Raw genomic sequence first — 20,002 nt, 5'->3', positions numbered from 1 at the left:
GGACCTATTGAGATTTTTATTTATTTTAGAAAAGTCTTTGCGTAATTTGATAGCTCTATTCTTAGTCATTCTTTTCTGAATGGGGCGTTTCCCCTGTTCCCAGACCAAACTTCCCTAAGTGGGTATCTGTCAGCTTACTAGAGCCAGTACCCATGGCTCCCTCTTCAGGGACTACTCACCTAACCATCTGGATGTTCAGGAGGATGTGGAGGTCTGGGGATGGATGATCCTTTGCTAAGGAAGTCTTGGTAGCCAAGGAACCCAAAGCTTGGTTTCTTACAGTTAGCAAATAATTTGGAGGGAGAGAAACACAGAAAATAGAGGATTATAGAGATTGAGACATCTGGTTTCTCATTGGGGGAGGGAGATTGGGAAATACTGAGGTGAGAGGGAGAGGTGTATTTTTGTGACATTCATTGTCAAGTGATAGTGGGAAGGGGGAGTACATTTGTGAAACCTCCTAAATCAGGTGATTGAAATGGAGTTGAAACTTAACATCACAAAATAGTGGATAAAAGCAACAAGCAGTCACTAATGCTAATTTTTAATGAAATAGGAGTCAGTACAGAAGCAGGGTTGGGGGACTGCTATTCCCAAGACTCTTAGATTCAGGGCCCCAACCTGTTTCTACCTCAGTGGAAGCATCTAAGTGGCATGAAACAGGAAGAGAATTGGGCCTGGAATCAGGAAGACCGGAATTCATATCTAATCTCAGACACTTCCTAGCTGTGTGACCCTGGGCAAGTCACTTAACCTAAGCACGCCTCAATTTCCTCAACTGTAAAATAGGGACAATATTAACACACCTCACAAAGTTGCTGAGGATCAAATGAGAAAATATTTATAACACACAGCCCAGTGTCTGGCTTATAGTAGGTATTTAATAAATGTTTGCTCCCTCTCCCCCTTCTTTTCAGTCTGAGAGATATGATTCAAATGAGGGATATGGTTCAAATGGTAGTAGTATTTTGACTCACTTGGCACATGACACCTCCTGTCTCTTGCTGAAGATTTTTTTTGGGATAATGATACCCATACCAGATACCTGGAAAGTTTGCTGGATGAGTCACATGCGATAATAATGTATATGTAAGTACCATACAAATATAAGTCTAACATCCAGGAGGTTAGATGAAGAAATTTGCCTCCCCTTGCCCTCAACCTCAACATCTATGTTGCTAGTGGTAGCAATGTTATGGTAGCCACACATGCACAGAAGTCCTCTCTCCTTGCTCCTCTCATGTTCTGTCTTGGAGATACTGGCATCCCAGGTTTCTCCTACTGAAGTAGCAGTGGAATTTTCTCATAGCACACTTCTTTCTGGTTCATTCTCCTTTACAAAATGCAATGAAAATAGATTCAGGGTTCTCTCCTTCAATATCTGGAACTCGCGCAGGCTTTGGAGTTTATAAGAGATAACACCAACCCTCTTTTTGCCTCTGTGTGACTCTAGTCCAGGGGTGGGGAACCTGCGGCCTCAAGGCAATATGTGGCCCTTTAGGTCCTCAAATTCGGCCCTTTGACTGAATCCAAACTTCACAGAACAAATCCCCTTAATTAAAGGATTTGTTCGGTAAAACTTGGACTCAGTCAAAAGGTGGCACCCGAGGGCCTCCAAGGACCTAGAAGGCCACATGTGGCCTCAAGACCACAGGTCCCGCACCCCTGCTCTAGTCCCTGGCTTTCTAGCTCTGGCCTTGCTGAACAAAATATCTCATTTCTCTGAAAGGGGAAATCCTCCATCTTTTTTTTTTTTTAACAAATTGGGTCTTTGTCAAAGAGTCATAGATTTAAATAAGCAAGCTCTTCAACTTATATCAATTTCCACTGGTCTCCCTTGGCTTCTGTAACCCAATCCTCAGAAAACAGACCTTGAGGGCTATTTGTTATGATTCTCCTTTCCAGTCCAGCATGGCCTTTCCTGAAGCTACCTGAAAAGGCCTCCTTGAGCCTCCCTTTCTTCTAGCCATAAGCCCATTCTAATCTAAGGTCAAGGGCAGACCTCAGAAATTGGAATCTGCTACTGTTCTTTTAAATAGATGGAGAAAATCATTTTGGGGTAGAGTCGGGGGAGCATTCTAGTCCTTTTTCCCCCCACTTTCTGGAGAAGTTCATGTTTTTACTCAGCCAGCCTGTCAATTCCCACTCCCTATCTTTTTCAGTCCTTGCCCTGCTGGAGCTGAGGCCAAAGACAAGTTAAATAAGCAACCTAATAGTATGTTAGTGAGGGCTCTCTACATAACCCCTTGTTAGCCAAAGCCCAGCATACAAGGCATTACAGGATAATTTCAAGTGTTTCTTGCTAATGATGTACCTAAGCATAAAACTTTCTGAAGGTTTGGTGGTTTGACTGACATAATTCTCTTTGTCAGACTCTGAATTCCTCCTTTTCTGATTTGCTATAGAGCCTTGGAGATTCCAAAGCCATCAGCACACAGGAAGCTGTAAATCAGGTTGGGGACCAAATTAGTCCATGAGGATGCCCAGTGGCAGGGTGTTAGCATTCAGCACAAAGGAGCCAATAGTGAAACCCAAGTTCAACATTTCCTCCTCAGTATTTCCCCAATATGTTACTAATTTTCTTTCATTCGGGCCAAGTTCTTTTATTTTCAGAGTTTTCTGCTTCTGTCCTAATGCTCATTTCCTGATGCTCAGAAGATCAAAAAAAGCAAGAGACAGAGAGAGGAAGAGAGTCTGAATGCTTTTGAATTTTGATTTCAAATATTCTGGGCCTTGTTGGTAAGACATGTACTTGTCCAGAATGTGGAGAAGAAAAAAAAAAAGATTAGAAAAGCCTTTTCCCCCAGAAGTGATTTCTCCACTCCAATTAAAATACCTGTAGTAGACTCCTACACATTCCTTGGAATCCTCAGGTGAAGCTTTTTGGCTTTTTATTCAGAACTTTCCTGGCTATTTTCCCTGCATGTATTAGTCAATAAATGACTAAAATCCCTTTTGATTTCTTTCACCAGCCTTTTTAAACATCTGCTCCTCTCTCCTCTTTCCAAAGTCAGCTGTTCTTTTATGAGGCTCAGCTGGGGAACTCCTCCTCTCCCAGGACCCAATCAGAGGTTCATTTCAATTAGCTTAATTGGAAGAAGACTCAACCCATTTTCCAATTAAAGTTCTAAACAGGTTACTAGAACAACCTTTTAAAAAAAATAAAAAACTTTCCTAATAGTTTTTTTTTCAGGGATTATTAAAGGTAAAAAAAAATTCATAGGAAATCTTAGAAGAATCATATAAATGATAGTGTAGCAATTTTATTCCCCGTCGTAGAATCATAGTAGAATGGAACTCTCACATTTTACAGATAAGTAAATCAAAGACCAAAAGTTAATGATTTGACCAAGGTCTCATGGCTAATAAGTTTAATTTAGTGACTAAGTCAGGTCTCCTGACTCCCAGAATTTTATTATCAAATTGAAATACTTTTCATCTTCCATTCTTGTCTTGATTTTTTCCCATTTCTGTGCCCTTGCTCATGTCATCCCCCAAGTCTGGAATGCACAGCTCCCCCAGTGATATATGTTGAATTCCCTGCCTTCCCTCAGGAACAAATTCAAGTGTCATCTTGCTGATAAAGCCTTCCTTGGCCTCATGCTTAGATTAAAATAATTCCTCTCTCTCTCTTCAAGTTTTTCATAGCATTCTTTACCTGGACCTTACATGTACTTGTCTCACTCTCCCTTGTAGTGTGATGTGATGTGTGTGTGTGTGTGTGTGTGTGTGTGTGTGTGTGTAAATGCATTCCCTTTATTAGATGTAAGTTGTTCAAGAACAAGGTCTTTGTCAAAGGGTCATAGATTTAAAGCTGGAGGAGACCTCAGGGATCTTCAGTGTCTTGCACAATATAACACTTGAGGGGCAGCTAGGTTGCACAGTGGATAGAGCTCCGGCCTTGGAGTCAAGGACTTGAGTTCAAATTCGGCCTTAGACATTTGACACTTACTAGCTGTGAGACCCTGAGCAAATTGCTTAACCCAAATTGCCCCACAGTTTGGGTTATATGTCCCACAAAGTATGTATTTAGTTGATGTTTATTAAGTGGATGAATATAATTATAACATTTACATAGTACTTTTTAGGTTTGCAAATCACTTTATAAATATTATCTCATTTTATCCTCGAAATAACCAGTGGAGGTAGGTGTTATTAACAGACCCATTTTTACAGATGAGGAAACAAGTTAAATGACTTGCTCTTGATCATACAGTTAATAAGTGGATTTGAACTCAAGCCTTCCTGATTCTAGGTCTAGTTCTATATTCACTGTAGTACCTAGTTGCCTATGAATATATTTTATATTTTTGAAGGGCCCATAATTTTCAGTTGGTACTCTCTCCACCAATACAGACTGCAAGCCTGGCCTTAGCAGACTGTCTCTCAGCTGAGGATGAAAAGATTCATCATGTGGTAGCCAATACTCTGAGGATAAGCTTTTACAACTTAGCTGTGTGACTCATAGCTGAGAAATTCAAGCTCTTGGGTCACATAAATCAAGTTTAATCTTGTTGATGTCTCAACAATCTCTTTGGCTTGTGTCACCTATAAGACCTCCCCTAGGAACATCAGAATATAGCTTGCAAAGAGATGTGGATAAAAAGGGCCTTTAACTTACAGTAACTGAGGTTAAAAGATTAGGTGATAGGTAGATAGATGATAGATACATAGATACATAGATAGATGTATAGATAGATAGATAATATATTTAATTATTTCCTAATTACATGTAAAAAATTTTTATTTGTTTAAAAATTTTGAGTTCCAAATTCTTTTCCTCCCTCACAACCCCTCCAACCCCTTGAGAAGGCAAGCAATATATTGATTGTATATGTGAAGTCATGCGAATATATTTATGTATTAGTAATGTTGCAAAAAAAAAAAAAGAAAATTCGCATACACACAAAAAAGAAAAAGAAAGAAAGTTAAAAAGTATGCTTCAATCTGCATCTAGAATTCACCAGTTCTGGAGGTAGATAGCATTTTTTATCATGTGTCCTTTGGAATTCTCTCATGATGGAGAAAATTTACCAGAGAGGCCTAGATTGAAATGGCTTTCCCTCTGTTAAATGATTGCTTTAAGTTCATCTTCATTGGTGATACATTCACCCTTTTCATTTTTGAGACTGGTAATTTGGTTTTCTTCTTTCTTTTTTAATCAAGTTAACCAATGGTTTATCTATTTTATTGGTGTTTTTATTTGTCAATTTTTTTTTACTGTCAAATTTACTAATTTTTTTTTATTTTCAGGATTTTTCATTTGGTATATAATTGGGAACTTTTAGATTTGTTCTTTATCTAGTATTTCTTTTTTTTAGTTACATGCCCAATTCATTCATCTACGCTTTCTTTTTTTTATTGATGTACACATTTAGAGATATATATTCCCGTTAAGTACTGCTTTGGCAGCACCCCACAAACTTTGGTATATTGTCTAATTGTTACCATTCCTTTTAATGAAATTATTGATTGTTTCTATGATTTGTTCATTGATCCACTCATTCTTAAGATTACATTATTTTGTTTCCAACTAATTTTGAATTTTTGCTCCACAGCCTTTTATTTAATGTAATTTTTATTGTATTATGGTCTGAAAGGGCACATTTAATATTTCAGCTTTTCTACATTTCAGTTGTGAGGGTTTTGTGCCCTAATACATGGTCAATTGTTGTGAATTCTCCATGAACAGCTGAGAAAAAAAAAGGTATTCTCCTTTCTATTCCCAGTTTTCTTCAGAGGGCTATCATATCTAACTTTTCTATGATTTTATTCATGTCCTTAACCTCATTCTTATTTATTTTATGGTTAGATTGATCTAGCTCAGAGAGGAAAAAGTTGAGGTCTCCTACTAGTGTAGTTATTTCCTTTTGTAATTTATTTAATTTTTTCCTTAAGAATTTGGATGCTATGGGGGCAGCTAGGTGGTGCAGTGGACAGAGCACCAGCCCTGTATTCAGGAGGACCTGAGTTCAAATCTGACCTCAGACACATAACACTTACTAGCTGTGTGACCCTGGGCAAGTCACTTAACCCCATTGCCCAACCAAAAAATAATAATAATTAATTTTAAAAAATAGAAAAAAGATCTCTCTTGGACTTGGGGCAGCTAGGTGGTGCAGTGGATAGAACGCCGGCCCTGAAGTCAGGAAGACCTGAGTTCAAATCCGGCCTCAGACCAAACACTTGACATGTACTAGCTATGTGACCTTGGCAAGTCACTTAACCCTGATTGCCTCACCAAAAAAAAAAAAAAAAAAAAAAGAATTTGGATGCTATGCCAGTTGGTGCACATTATGTTTAGTGCTGATATTACTTCATTTTCTATGGTGCCTTTTAGCAGGATGGAGCTTCACTGCTTATCTCTGTTAATTAAGTCTGTTTTTATTTTTTGCTTTGTTTGAGATCATGATTGCTACCCCTGTTTTTTGTTTTGTTTTGTTTTGTTTTACTTCAGGTAAAGTATAATAGACTCTGCTATAGCCCCTTATTTTAACTTTCTGTGTGTGTCTCTGTTTCAAGGGTGTTTCTTGTAAACAATATATTACTGGATTCTAGTTTCTTGTCCATTCTGTTATCTGATTCCATTTTATGGGTGAGATCATCCCATTCACATTCACAGTTATAATTATTAACTGTGCATTTCCCTGCATCCTCTTTTCTTCTATTTATCCTTCTCCCTCTTTCTCCCTCCTTTATTCTGTCCCTCCGTTAAAGTCTATTTTGCTTCTGACCCCCTTCCTTTATCAGCTCTCCCTTGTAAGACTGCCCTTTTTCTTTTATCCCCTTTCTATACTGAGAATATATATATACACACACATATTATACACACACACACACACACATATTTCCCTCTTTTGATCAATTTAGATAAGACTGATGTTCAAGCATTGCCCCCCATCATTTACCCCTCCACTGTAAAACATCTTCCTTGTGCATTCTTCTATGTGAGATAATTTTCCCCAGTCACCCTCTCCCTTCCTCCTTCTCCCAAGTCATTCCTCTTTCTTGCCAATCCACTTTTTTTGACATCCCAACATAATCAATATACTCCTATGCCCTGTGTCTATGTAGAATCCTTCCAACTGCCCTAATAATAAAGTTCTTAGAAATTGCATGTATCATCTTCCCATGAAGAAATGTAAATAGTTTTAACCTTATTGAGGCCCTTATGATTTCACTTTCATGTTTACCTTTTTATGCTTCTCTTGAGTCTTGTATTTGAAAATCAAATTTTCTAATCAGCTCTGATTTTTTTCATCAAAAATGCTTGAAAGTCCTCTATTTCATTGTGTCATTTTTTTCTCTTGAAGGAATAGTCTCAGTTTTGCTGGGTAAATTATTCTTGACTGTAATCTCAGCTCTTTTCCTTCTGGAATATTTTATTCCAAGCTCTCTAATCTTTTATAGTATCTGCTAAATCTTGTGTGATCCCGATTGTGGCCACTCAATATTTGAATGATTTTTTTCTGGCTGCCTGAAGTATTTTTCATTTGACCTGGGAGCTCTTGAATTTGTTTATAATATCTTTAGGAGTTTTTATTTTGGGATCTCTTTCAGGCAGTGATCAGTGAATTATTTCAATTTCTAGTTTACCCTCTGGTTTTAGGATATCCATGCACTTTTCCTTGATTATTTCTTGAAATAAGATGTCTAAGCTCTTTGATCATGGCTTTCTGACAGTTCAATAAGTCTTAAATTATCTCTCCTCAACTTTTTTTCCAAGTCAGTAGCTTCTCCAATGAGATATTTCACATTTTTCTTCTTCTTTTCATTCTTTTGATTTTGTTTTCTTGTTTCTTGATGTCTCATGAAGTCATTAGCTTCCACTTACCCAATTCTAATTTTTAAGGAATTATTTTCTTCAGTAACCTTTTGTATTTCCTTTTCCATTTGGCCAATTGTGCTTTTTTATTTTTTTTATTTTTTTTAAACTTGTAGTTATGTAAAACACTTCCAAAGTAGTCATGTTGTGAAAACCTAACTATATTTCCCTTAATCCTATCCTGCCCTCCATTTATTCTATTCTCTCTTTTGACCCTGTTCCTCCTCAGAAGTGTTTGCTTCTTATTACCCCCTCCCCCAATCTGCCTTCCTCTCTATCATCCCCCTGCTCTCTTGTCTCCTTTCTCCCCTATTTTCCTGTAGGGTAAGATAGATTTCCATACTCAATTGAGTGTGTATGTTATTCCCTCCTTAAGCCAAATCCTATGAGAATAAGATTCACTCATTCACTCTCACCTTCCCCCATTTCCCCTCCACTGTAAAAGCCTTTTCTTCTCTGTTTTCTGTGAGATAATTTACTCCATTCTACCTCTCCCTTTCTCCTTCTCCCAGTATAATCCTCTCTCATCACTTAACTTTATTCTCCAGATATCACCCCTTCATCTTCAACTCACTCTGTGCCCTCTATCTATATATCTATATATGTACATACATATAATTTTTTTCCCTCCAACTACCCTAATACTGACAAAGGTCTCATGAGTTACAAATGTCATTTTTCCATGCAGGAATGTAAACAGTTCAATCTTAATAAGTCTCTTATGATTTCTCTTTCCTGTTTACCTCTTCATGTTTCACTTGAGTCTTGTATTTGAAAGTCAAATTTTCTATTCAGCTCTGGTCTTTTCATCAAGAATGCTTGAAAGTCCTCTATTTCACTGAATGACCATTTTTTACCCTAAAGGATTATACTCAGTTTTGCTGGGTAGGTAATTCTTGGTTGTAATCTTATCTCCTTTTCCCTCTGGAATATTATATTCCATGCCCTTTGGTCCCTTAATGTAAAAGTTGCTAAATCTTGTGTTATCCTGATTGTGTGTCCACAATACTTGAATTGTTTCTTTCTGGCTGCTTGCAATATTTTCTCCTTGACCTGGGAACTCTGGAATTTGGCTAAATATTCTTAGGAGTTTTACTTTGGGGATCTCGTTCAGGAGGATATTGGTGGATTCTTTCCATTTCTATTTTGCCCTCTGGTTCTAAAATATCAGGACAGTTTCTTTCATCATTTCTTGAAAGATGATGTCTAGGCTCTTTTTTTTTATCATGGCTTCAGATAGTCCAATAATTTTTAAATTCTCTCTCCTGTATCTATTTTACAGGTCAGTTGTTTTTCCAGTGAGATATTTCACATTGTTTTCTATTTTTTCATTCTTTTGGATTTGTTTTACGGTGTCTTGATTTCTCATAAAATCCCTGGCTTCCAATTGCTCTATTCTAATTTTTAAGGAAGTATTTTCTTCAATAAGCTTTTGGACTTCCTTTTCCATTTGGCCAATTTTGCTTTTTAGGGCATTCTTCTCCTCATTGCCTTTTTGAACTTCTTGCCATTTGGGTTAGGCTATTTTTTAAGGTGTTACTTTCTTCAGTATTTTTTTGGGTCTCCTTTAGCAAGTTATTGATTTGTTTTTCATGATTTACTTGCATCATTCTCATTTCTCTTCCCAGTTTTTCCTCTACTTCTCTTACTTGTTTCTCAAAATCCTTTTTGAGCTCTTCCATGGCCTGGGACTGATTCATATTTTTCTTGTAGGCTTTGGATGTAGGAGCTTTGACTTTGTTGTCTTCTGGTTGTATGTTTTGATCTTGGTCTCCAAAAAAAGATTCTATGATCTGACTTTTTTTTTGTCTTTGCTCAGGAACCCAGCTAATTACTTGAGTTTTAAACTCTTTGTTAAGGTAGGGGTCTGCTTCCAGTGTGGTGAATGTACTGTCCCAAGGTTCAGGGGTTTTGTGCAGCTGTTTTCAGAGATACTTCTAAGGACCTGTAAATTTTCAGTTCTTCCAAGGTGGTATGATAAGGGGCAAGGTGTTTACTCCTTTCCTGGCCTGTGCTTTGGTCTATGAGTGACCACAAGCACTCTTTTCTGCCTTGGAACCATGAGAAGGATTTCTTCTCCTCCACCACCACAACCTTCACCATGCCAGCACTTCTCCTCGCCCCGGGACTGCCACCTAGAACTGTGAACCAGATCCAAGCATGGGCAAAGCTTGAGATTCCTGCCCCTGCACTGGCAAAGAGATCCCTGAAATCCCCCTCTTATCAGCTACTCTATTCCCCCTCAGTCTGTGGGCTGGAAGCTCCAGAGGCAGCCATCACCCTGGGGCCTTGCTCTGAGACTGGGGCTGTGACTGAGCTTCTCTCTCTCACTACAGTCACAGACTTTTCCCACTGACCTTCTAAGTTGTCTTTGGTGTTCATTGGTTGAGAAGTCTGGAAACTGCCACAGCTGCCTGTGATTCAGTCCTCTGAGGCCTGCTCCAGGTTCACTGAGGTCTGTTTTGCCTGTGCGCCCATGCTGAACTGCATTCCTCTCCCTGCCCAGCATGATAGACCTTTCTGATCAACCATCCAGGCTGTCTTGGGCTGTAAATTTGTTTTGCTCTGTCTTTTTGTAAGTTCTGCTGCTTTAGAATTTGTTTAGAGCCATTTTTTTACAGGTATTTGGAGGAGTCTGAGGGACAGCTCAAGCAAGTCACTATTTTTACTCTACCATCTTGGCTCCACCCCCTCCATTATGCTTTTTAAGGAGTTACTTTCATCAGTGAAATTTTGTACTTCTTTTTCCATTTGACCAATTCTGTTTTTTAAGGTATCATTTTCTTCAGTATTCTTTTGTACCTCTTTTTACCAAGCTGTTAAGTGTCTTTTCATAATTTTCTTCCCTTGCTCTCATTTCTTTACTTGACTTTTGCACTACCATTCTTATGTGAATTTGAAAATAATTTTTAGCTCTTCCAGAAATTCTTGTTGACTTGTGTTCAATTCACATTTTCCTTTGAGGGTTTGCTTGAAGCTGTTTTGACACGTAAAAAACCTTTCTTCTAAGTTTGTATCTTGATCTCACCATAGTAGCTTTTTATGATCAGGTTCTTTTTGTTGTTGTTGTTTGCTCATTTTTTCCAGCCTATTTCTTGATTTTTAACTTTCTGTTAAAGTTGAGTTCTGTTTCTAGAATGGGGCTGTGGGGGAGAGAGAGGACACTATTCCAAGCTTCAGGATTTTTTTTTTTGCACTGCTGTTTTCAGAGCTAGTTCTAGAGGGTTGGAAGATTTCAGTCCCTCCATGATGGTGTGATCTGGGGAGAGAAGTGGTTACTGCTCTCCTGTTCTGTACTATGATACTTATGAAGGGTTCCTAATCCTTTGTTATTGCAATCAATACTGCTCCTCAGGGACCCTGCTCCCCTGAGATCAGAAGTGATAATGCTCTTCAGGATTCCTGCTTCCTTGTGACCAAATGTGCTTCTCTCCACCCTTGAAGTGTGACTCAGAAGTGGGTATATGCAATGGAGTTAGCAACAGTGTCCAGTCTTGTATCCAGTACTAGCATTGGAGTCCTTTGTAATTTCTTCCTGGCTTGAGAGCTTTCAAAGTTACTGCTGCTTCTGTCACCAGTCCCTAGTGACAGAATACCTAGTAATGCCTAGTCCCACCACTGGTGTTGCATCCATGTGGGCTCTGAGAGCCCTCTCCCCCCATATCACAGATCTCTCCTTCCAACCTCCTAAGTAGCCTTGGTCTAGAAGAATGTCTCACCCTGGCCTTTTGTTGGCTCTGCCACTCCAGGATTTGATTTAGAGCTTATTTTAAAATTATTTGGAGGGGAATTATGGGATAACTCAGTTGAATACTTTCTCTACTCTGTAATCTTGGCTCTTCTCCCTCACTCCAAGAACTCTTGGAACTAAACTACTTCCCTTTAATCCTTGATCTTTTGAATGATGTGGCTCCTTTATCTTCTGAGACCAATATGGTTTACTTCTCAGAACTCCTTCACTATTCTGCCACCTACTCTCTACAGCCAGCACCTCTGAGACTAAGGGTTAAGTTTGCTGTGTTAAGTAGACTTCCCTCCCCAAAATGTTCAAAAAACCTAAAGAGAAGAGTATATCAAGGAGAAGAGAATGATCAACAGTGTCAAAGGCTGCAGAGAGGTCAAGTAGGATGAGGATTGAGAAAAGACCATTGAATTTGTCAGTTAACTGATCAACAGTAATTTTGGAGAAAGAAGTTTTGGTTTAAAGATGAGGTGTAAAAACATATTCTACTATTACTGAGCCAACATCTCTTGATCTTTTCCACAAGAATAGTATGGGATACTTAATGATATGTTTTAATAAAATGTACATAAACTATAACAACATTATTTTCCCCAATCTGCCAATTTAGTAATGCTGTTGAAAAATAGAAATAAAAGTAATTGGGCATGACCTGTTCTTGATGAAGCTATGCTTGCTCTTTATAATTACTGCTTCCTTTACTAGATGTATACCAACAATCTTACAATGACCTAGAACTTATGTGGGAATAGAAATAAAGTTTACTGGATCATGGTTTGCAGACTATTCTGTTCCCAGTTTGTTGACTCTTTTCTGTTCCCACTGAGAAAACATTTGCTCTGATTTTCTAAGGTCCAAGTACAATCACTGAGCAGACACTTGAGAATTTTCTAGGTTAGCAGGACTTGACTGAGTTTGCTAGGAGAGCTATCAAGAACTCAAGGTCACCAGAAAAGAATTTAACCTTGTTCATTGCCATCATTTGTTAGTAAATATCAGAATTTTAAATAATTTAAATATATATTTTTTAATTTTAAGTAAAAATTTACATTTTAAACTTTGAAGCTTAGCCAATGTAGGATACATGTGAGTTTGACAGTGATCATATATAAACACATAAAACCTGAAGCTACTCACAATGTGTGTCTATCAGATGAGACTACCCTAAATTGAAGATACTCTATTGCTCTTAATCCACTTAAAATCATAGTTCATGAACCTCCTGCATTGTGTGATTCTTTACAAATCAGTCAGAGAAAATGATTAATTCCAATCAAAGGATTTAACAAAATTCCATCATAAAAAATACCAATAAAATGTTTCTCCCTTAAACCTAGGGCATATTCTCCCACAAATATACACACTGTCTATTGGAAGAGGTGACACAAATAGGCAATACACATGGAGACTCACAAATGTAGGACACCTGTGCCTAGCCATATGAATGGAGAAGTAACTCATGCCTCTGACAAAGATAAAGAAAAAATCCACAAAGAGCTTACATTCTACTGGAGGAGACAACAACATAATTACATATGTAAATACATACCAAATATGGACAAAATAAATAGAAAGTGATTTTTATGGGGGGGCACAAGTATATGGGGAGAGGAAGGGAAGCTTGTGTAGAAGGTAGTTCTTGAGTAAATATTTGAGGAAAACAAGAAATTCTAAGAGGTTAATGTAAGGTAGGAGAACCTTGGGGCAGCTAGGTGGTACAGTGGTAGAGCACCAACCCTGGAGTCAAGAGGGACCTGAGTTCAAATCCAGCCTCAGATACCTGATACCTACTAGCTGTGTGACCCTGGGCAAGTCACTTAACTCCATGAAAGATAAGATAGGAGAACCTTGTGTATATTTTGTATTTAATTTAGATATATTTATATACGTACATGATGTCTCCCCCGATGTGATGCAAAGTTCTTGAAAGCAGGAGCTGATTAATTTTTGTCTTTGTATCCTGAACATTTGGACCATAGAAGGTGCTTAATTAATGATGGTTGATTGCCTTATTTATGGAAAGAATGGAAGCAAAATTGTGCATAGAGTAAATCTGCATGCTTAGATAATCCATAATCCTCCTTGATGATTAGCCCATCTCAAAGGTAAGCTCTTGGTCTCTTGTCACTGGCTTTCTGTCTTCCAGTATGCCTAACAGCCTCATCTGCACATCATTTTCTGACTTGAAGGGAGCAAAACTGACTGAACTTTGTTTGTGTACATAGGACTCATCTGGAGGGAACAGAAAAGAGTGATATTATTTCCTTATCCCAAAACAGACTTGGTGGATGTAGTCAGACCAGTGCTTTCCTGGTAGTTTCCCTGACCCTGATATAACTTCATCCTCCTACACAATCTGATTGGCCCCAGATTTCTTAATGCAGTTTGGGATTATGTTCTCCCCTAAAAATTGATTTGCTAGGTGATGGTTCCACTTATCTGTGAGGTTTATCCAGTTTTTATCACTTAAAATACTGGCCAGGCAACCCCTCCTATTAGAATCACCAGGTCCATCACCTGCTCTAATTTTAATAAGAATAATAAATAATCCCATTCTTGAACCCAATAGGACTGATCCTCCCACAGCACGATCTGCAATTCAATTCCTTTGGATCACTCTAACTCTGATTTTGGTCCTAGCTTTCTCTTCTGCCCACTTCTCTAAACTTCAGAACTGAACCCCATACTTGGTAAAGTCTAGATTTGTTCATTTGCTCATAGAATACAAGCTTCTTAAGGGCAGGTACTATTTCATTTTTGCATTCCTATTCCCAATGCCTAGTACCATGCCTGGAATATAGTAATTACTTAAGAACAACTTGCTCAATTAATTTTAAAAATAATAATATTTTTCATTTATATTCAGGCTCTTCCTTTTTCTATAAACTTTTTTTCCAATGTGAATCATATATATTTTACATATCACATGATCTCAAAGTTGGAATAGAGCTCAGACTCTATAGTCCAACCTGCTCTTGAGCAGAGATCTTGTCTCCACGATTATTGATGAGTGTTCACTTAACCTTTGCTTGAAGTTTTCTAGTGAGGGGGAACACAACACTCCTGGGGCATCCTGTTCCACTTTGGACAGCTCTGTTAGAAAGTTTTTCCTTATATTGATCCTAAACCTGCTTCTCTGCAACTCTCTCCTGTGCTCCTTGTTCCTCCCTATGGGGCTACGTTAAACAAGTCTAATCCTTTTATCATTTGTCAGCCTTTGGATATCTTAAGACAGCTATCATGTTCCCCCAGAGCCTTCTTTTCTCCAGGGTGAATAAACTTCACAGGGAACATGCTGCAGACATCTGATTGGCATAGAAGGCATAGGCTTTTAACATAGCAAGAAGGTTGGAATCATTGAGAGGTCCTTCTCAAATTCCTAAATGAAATGCAGCCTAATATCTTATTGCTAAAATTTGTAGCCCCTGCTTAAGGTATGCACACTGAAGAACTAACTAAATGGGTGGTCTTTCTGATTGTACGTCAATCTAGTCATTAGGTATCCTCATCAATTTTTGTTTGTCTGGTTGGGATGGCTGTTTAAACTCCTCTCTCTCAAAATCCCTGCATTTTGTTTCAGGTTCCATTCTAATATATTATAGTTTTGATAAAGTTAGCACAAAATCATTTACCAATAACAGCATTTGAAGTACTTCACCAGTGATAGGAAATTCTTCTCTTGTTTGAACTCTATGCAGAGTTGTTTGGGGAGTCAAGCCATTAGTTAAGCTGTTAGGCATCAGATATTTATATTTCCCTGAGCTTTTGTTCATTCCATTTTCATTTTCACTTTCACAAAGTAAATTTTAAAAAGATTTTTCATGCCTAGAGTGATTCAACATATTACAACGTTTTCATATCTAGTTATCACAAATATTGACCTTGAAATCATTAGGTACAACATTTAATGGTGACTCAGGAAAAGACATTTTAGTGTGCTTTTTTTTAAGTGTTGAATATTGAAGCTAGGCTTTTTAATCAAAAGGAAAGAGCTTGAATACCTAGGGGACAAGTACTATATACACAGAGAAAGACAATGCTCAACTCTTCTGAATACATGATAATCAGAGAGAAGAGTGGTACTGAGCAAGCAGAACTCTCAGGATATTAGTGAGAATGATGAGAATAAACCATAAAATCAAGGCTGTTGAAAAAATTACTGGGAACTTTAAAGATATTTTTAAAATCTTTTTTCAAAAGACTATTGTAAAGAAGTCAAAGCTAACATTTTAGTGTGAGTTCTTCTTTTTTCTCTCTTCCTCTCTAAACAGAGACAACCTTTCTGGACTCAAGAATTTGTGATCTACAGGCAGGGTAGGGTTGTGGGTATAATCAGGTGCCATAGAAGTCCAGTGGTTTTTTTTTTCTGGAAAAAAAAATTAAAGGACTGCTTAAGATTAAGATGAATGATTGTTCAAAATATGGTCAGTTCATTTATTAGAGAAATGCAAATCAAAACAACTCTGAGGCACCACCTCACACTTATCAGATTGGCTAATGTGACAGTATAGAGAAATGATAAATGATGGAGAAGATGTTGAAAAATTGGGACACTAATGCATTGTTGGTGGAGTTGTGAACTGATTCAACCATTCTGGAGAGCAATTTGGAACTACATCCAAAGGGCAATCAAACTGTACACACCCTTTGATCCAGCAATACCACTACTAGGTCCGTATCCCAAAGAGATCATTAAAAAAAGGAAAAGGACCTGCATGTACAAAAATATTCATAGCAGTTGTTTTTGTGGTGGCCAAGAATTAGAAACTGAGGAGATACCTATCACTTGGGGAATGACTGAACAAGTTGGGGTATATGAATGTAAGGGAATACTATTGTCCTATAAGAAATGATGAGCAGGCAGATTTCAGAAAAACCTGGACTTACATGAATTGATGCTAAGTGAAGTGAGCATAACCAGAACATTGTACACAGTTACAGCAACATTGTGTAATGATCAGCCATGATAGACTTAACTCTTCTCTGCAATACAATGATCCAAGACAATTCCAAAAGATTCATGATGGAAAATGCTATCCACATCCAGAGAAAGAACCATGCAGTCTGAATGCAGATCAAATCATACTATTTTAATTTTTTTTGTTTTTTCTTTCTCATGGTTTTTCCCTTTTGTTCTGATTCTTTTTTCACAACTTGACTAATATGAAATATGTTTAATATGATTGTACATGTATAACCTATATCAGATTGTTTGCCATCTTGGGTAAAAGAGAGAAGAAAGAGGGAGGGAGAAAAATTTGGAACTCAAAATCTTATAAAAGTGAATGTTGAAAACTATCTTTACATGTAACTAGAAAAAAATAAAATAATGTTAAGCAGGGGAAAATATAGTCAGTGCTAGCCTTGGCTGCATTAAGAAGGTCACGGTGTATAAGAAAAAAGAAATGATAAACCCGCTGTTCTCTGCCCTGGTCAGACCAAACTGCTGTGTCCATTTTTGAACTACATTTTATAAAGGATACTAATAAATTCTAGAGCATAAAGAGGAAACTGCACAAGATGGTGAGAGTCCTTGCCACATGACAATCACAGGAAAGAACAACAGGTCAGGAGAAGGCCCAGCAGGATGATTGTTACCTCCATAATGTAAAGGGCTGTTATGTTGACATAGTATTAGGACAGAAGTAGGAGTGAGTAGGTAGAAGCATATTTCTTCTTAATGTAAGAAGGAAATTCCTAAAAATTAAAGCTATCTAAAAGCTAATGCCTATCAGCGGACAATTGTAGGTAGTGCTGAACTTCAGGGCTATTAACAAAATTTTAGAATAGCAGGTACTTCCATGACCATCTAGACAAAACTTATAAACAAAAAGAATTCTTCAACATAAACAAAAAGTGATTATTCAGGCTTTCCTTAAAAATATCCAATGAGAGGGAATCCACCACCTCCCAAATTAGCCCATTCTATATAGCTCTAATCATCAGGAAGTTTTGCCTGACATAGTGCTAAACTTGTTTCTTTGCAACTATTAGATATTGATTATAGTTCTGCCTGCTGCAACCAAGCACAACAAAACCAATCTCCCCCACATGAGAGTCCTTCAAAGCCTTGAACTGCATGACATAACGTACATTATTGATGAGCTTAGTTTTATTAACATATATAAAAACTCCTGGAAATATTTTAGACAAATACCAGAGCTCTTAGGTCAAAAAGAAAATACCACAAGCAGTTATAAAAATATCAATTCAAATACCATGTAGCTGCAATCAGGATCACATAAGATTTAGCAGCTATCATGACAGAATGAAGGTCTTGAAATATGATATTTTAGAAGTCAAAGGAGGTAGGAATACAACCAAGAATAACCTACCCAACAAAACTGAATATAATCCACAGGGGGGAAATGGATATTTAATGAAATAGAGAACTTCTAGGCATTCCTGATGAAAAGACCAGAGCTGCATAGAAAATCTGACATTCAAACACAAGACCTGACAGAGGCATAAAAAGGTAAATGTGAGCAACAAATCATGAGGGACCTAATAAGGTCAAACTATTCATGTTCCCAAATGGGAAGATGATACATTTAACCCCAAAAAACTTAACCATCATTAGGGAAGTTAGAAAGAACATACTTAGAGAGCATGAATGAGAGTCTATTATGTTAGGATGATCTCAAAAAAAATGGAAGGTTTAGAAAGAGAGATATTATGAGAGAAGGGGAAAGGTGAGGAAGAATGAGGAAAATTATCTCACGTAAAAGAGACACACAAGGAAGAGGTTTTAGAAATGAGGGAGAGTGGGAAATGCTTGAATCTCACTCTCACCAGAACTTGTTCAAAGGGGAAAGAATATATGTAAATCTTCAGTCTGAAAGATTGGCCTTGAAGTCATTAAAGAAGCTTCACAATTACCAAAGTCAATCCAACCTACTCTCTACATCTTGATAAACTCCAAATCCAACTTAACAACCATTTGTACAATCTGGCCTAGATATACATACTGATGGAAAGGCTTTATAGTTTGTCTTTCCAACTGCAAATGATAATCTGGGCAATAGATATGATTCATCCACTTGGTCTTTCCTTATTGAATGATCAAACCAAACTGTTTTATATTTTTCCCAGGAGGTACCACAATATTTTGGGCCTTGATGCAACTCTCACAATGTCATTTTCAAAGAAGAGCATCAAGAAGACTTCCCCATCTGCAGGAAATCCCTCTTCAACTTTTACCATACATTGGATCTCTGCCATCAAAATGGTGACACTTGTGGAGTACACACATTTCCCTTTATGCCTTCTCTGAGGTTTATGATCAGAAGATCTTTAAACAGCTATTGTTTTTAACATAACTTTCAAAGTATCTTGAATGATTTTGATGTATGGATGGGAGATAGCTTGTTAGAAGACAGCCACCCAAATGCATAATGGCAGAGGTGTGATATCCTATGAAATATTGTCTTCCTGCTCCCTATACATGTAGCAGTCTCATAAAGATTTTAAATAGATGAGAAATTGGGCATAAAATTTGGTAGTTGTTGATGGCAACTTTCTCAGTATTAGTAATGTCTGAGATTTTTTTCACACACCTTCAGTTATCCTCCCCTTCTTCATACATCTTGTGAATCAATCTCTCAATTCCTCACAAATATGTTTCCTCCAAGACAGACCTCTTCAACATAGACATACATAATATCCTTTCTGGCTGCTTTTTACTGAATATATTTATGTTGGTTTGGGTTTTTACCATAGTATATTACAATTGTAATAAATATTTCTCCATGCAGTAATATATCTGGTTTAGACAAAATCCTACTTGGAGACAGGGAATAGATTGGATAATTTTTTAAATTCCTATTAAGCTTAATGATTCAATTACCTTAAGTCACCCAAGAGAAAGAATAGAATTTAGAATGTATTTATGTCTCCCTGTTCCTTGGCCTCCCACCAAAAGCTCTACATTGCATTATATCCCTTTAAAAATCAAGAATGTGAAAAATTTGAGTGCTTTAACCTATTAATCTTTGTGATTCTTGTTTATCATTTACTGCAAAACCTCCATAGCAAGAGGCTTCATTTGGTTTCTTTTAATATTTTGTGGGTACTTGTGCAGCACTTAAGTGTCCTTCTGTAATCCCTCACTCTCCTTATCTTCTTTGAAGATCTCTGTGAAGTCTTCCCTGATCCCTACCTCTTCAACTGCCAGCACTATCTGCTTCCACAAATCACTATATTCTTCCAGGAGGCTGTATGCTCTTTGAGGGCAGGACTATTTATTTTTTTCTTTGTATCCACTACGTTTAGCGCAATGTCAGGCACATAATAGGTGCTTGCTTAATCAATACACTAAATTGGACTAATATGTCCAAGAAAATAAAAGAAGTACAAAGGTCATGATTGATTTCTGCTTGTTTTCTTTGTGTTTAATTCTTTTAAAACACCTTTGTGTTGTACTGAGACAGTGGAAG

This window comes from Vombatus ursinus, unplaced genomic scaffold (genome assembly GCF_900497805.2).
Source record: "Vombatus ursinus unplaced genomic scaffold, bare-nosed wombat genome assembly UNPS02014791.1, whole genome shotgun sequence".
Taxonomy (NCBI): Eukaryota; Metazoa; Chordata; class Mammalia; order Diprotodontia; family Vombatidae; genus Vombatus; species Vombatus ursinus.
This window is presented reverse-complemented; position numbering follows the sequence as displayed.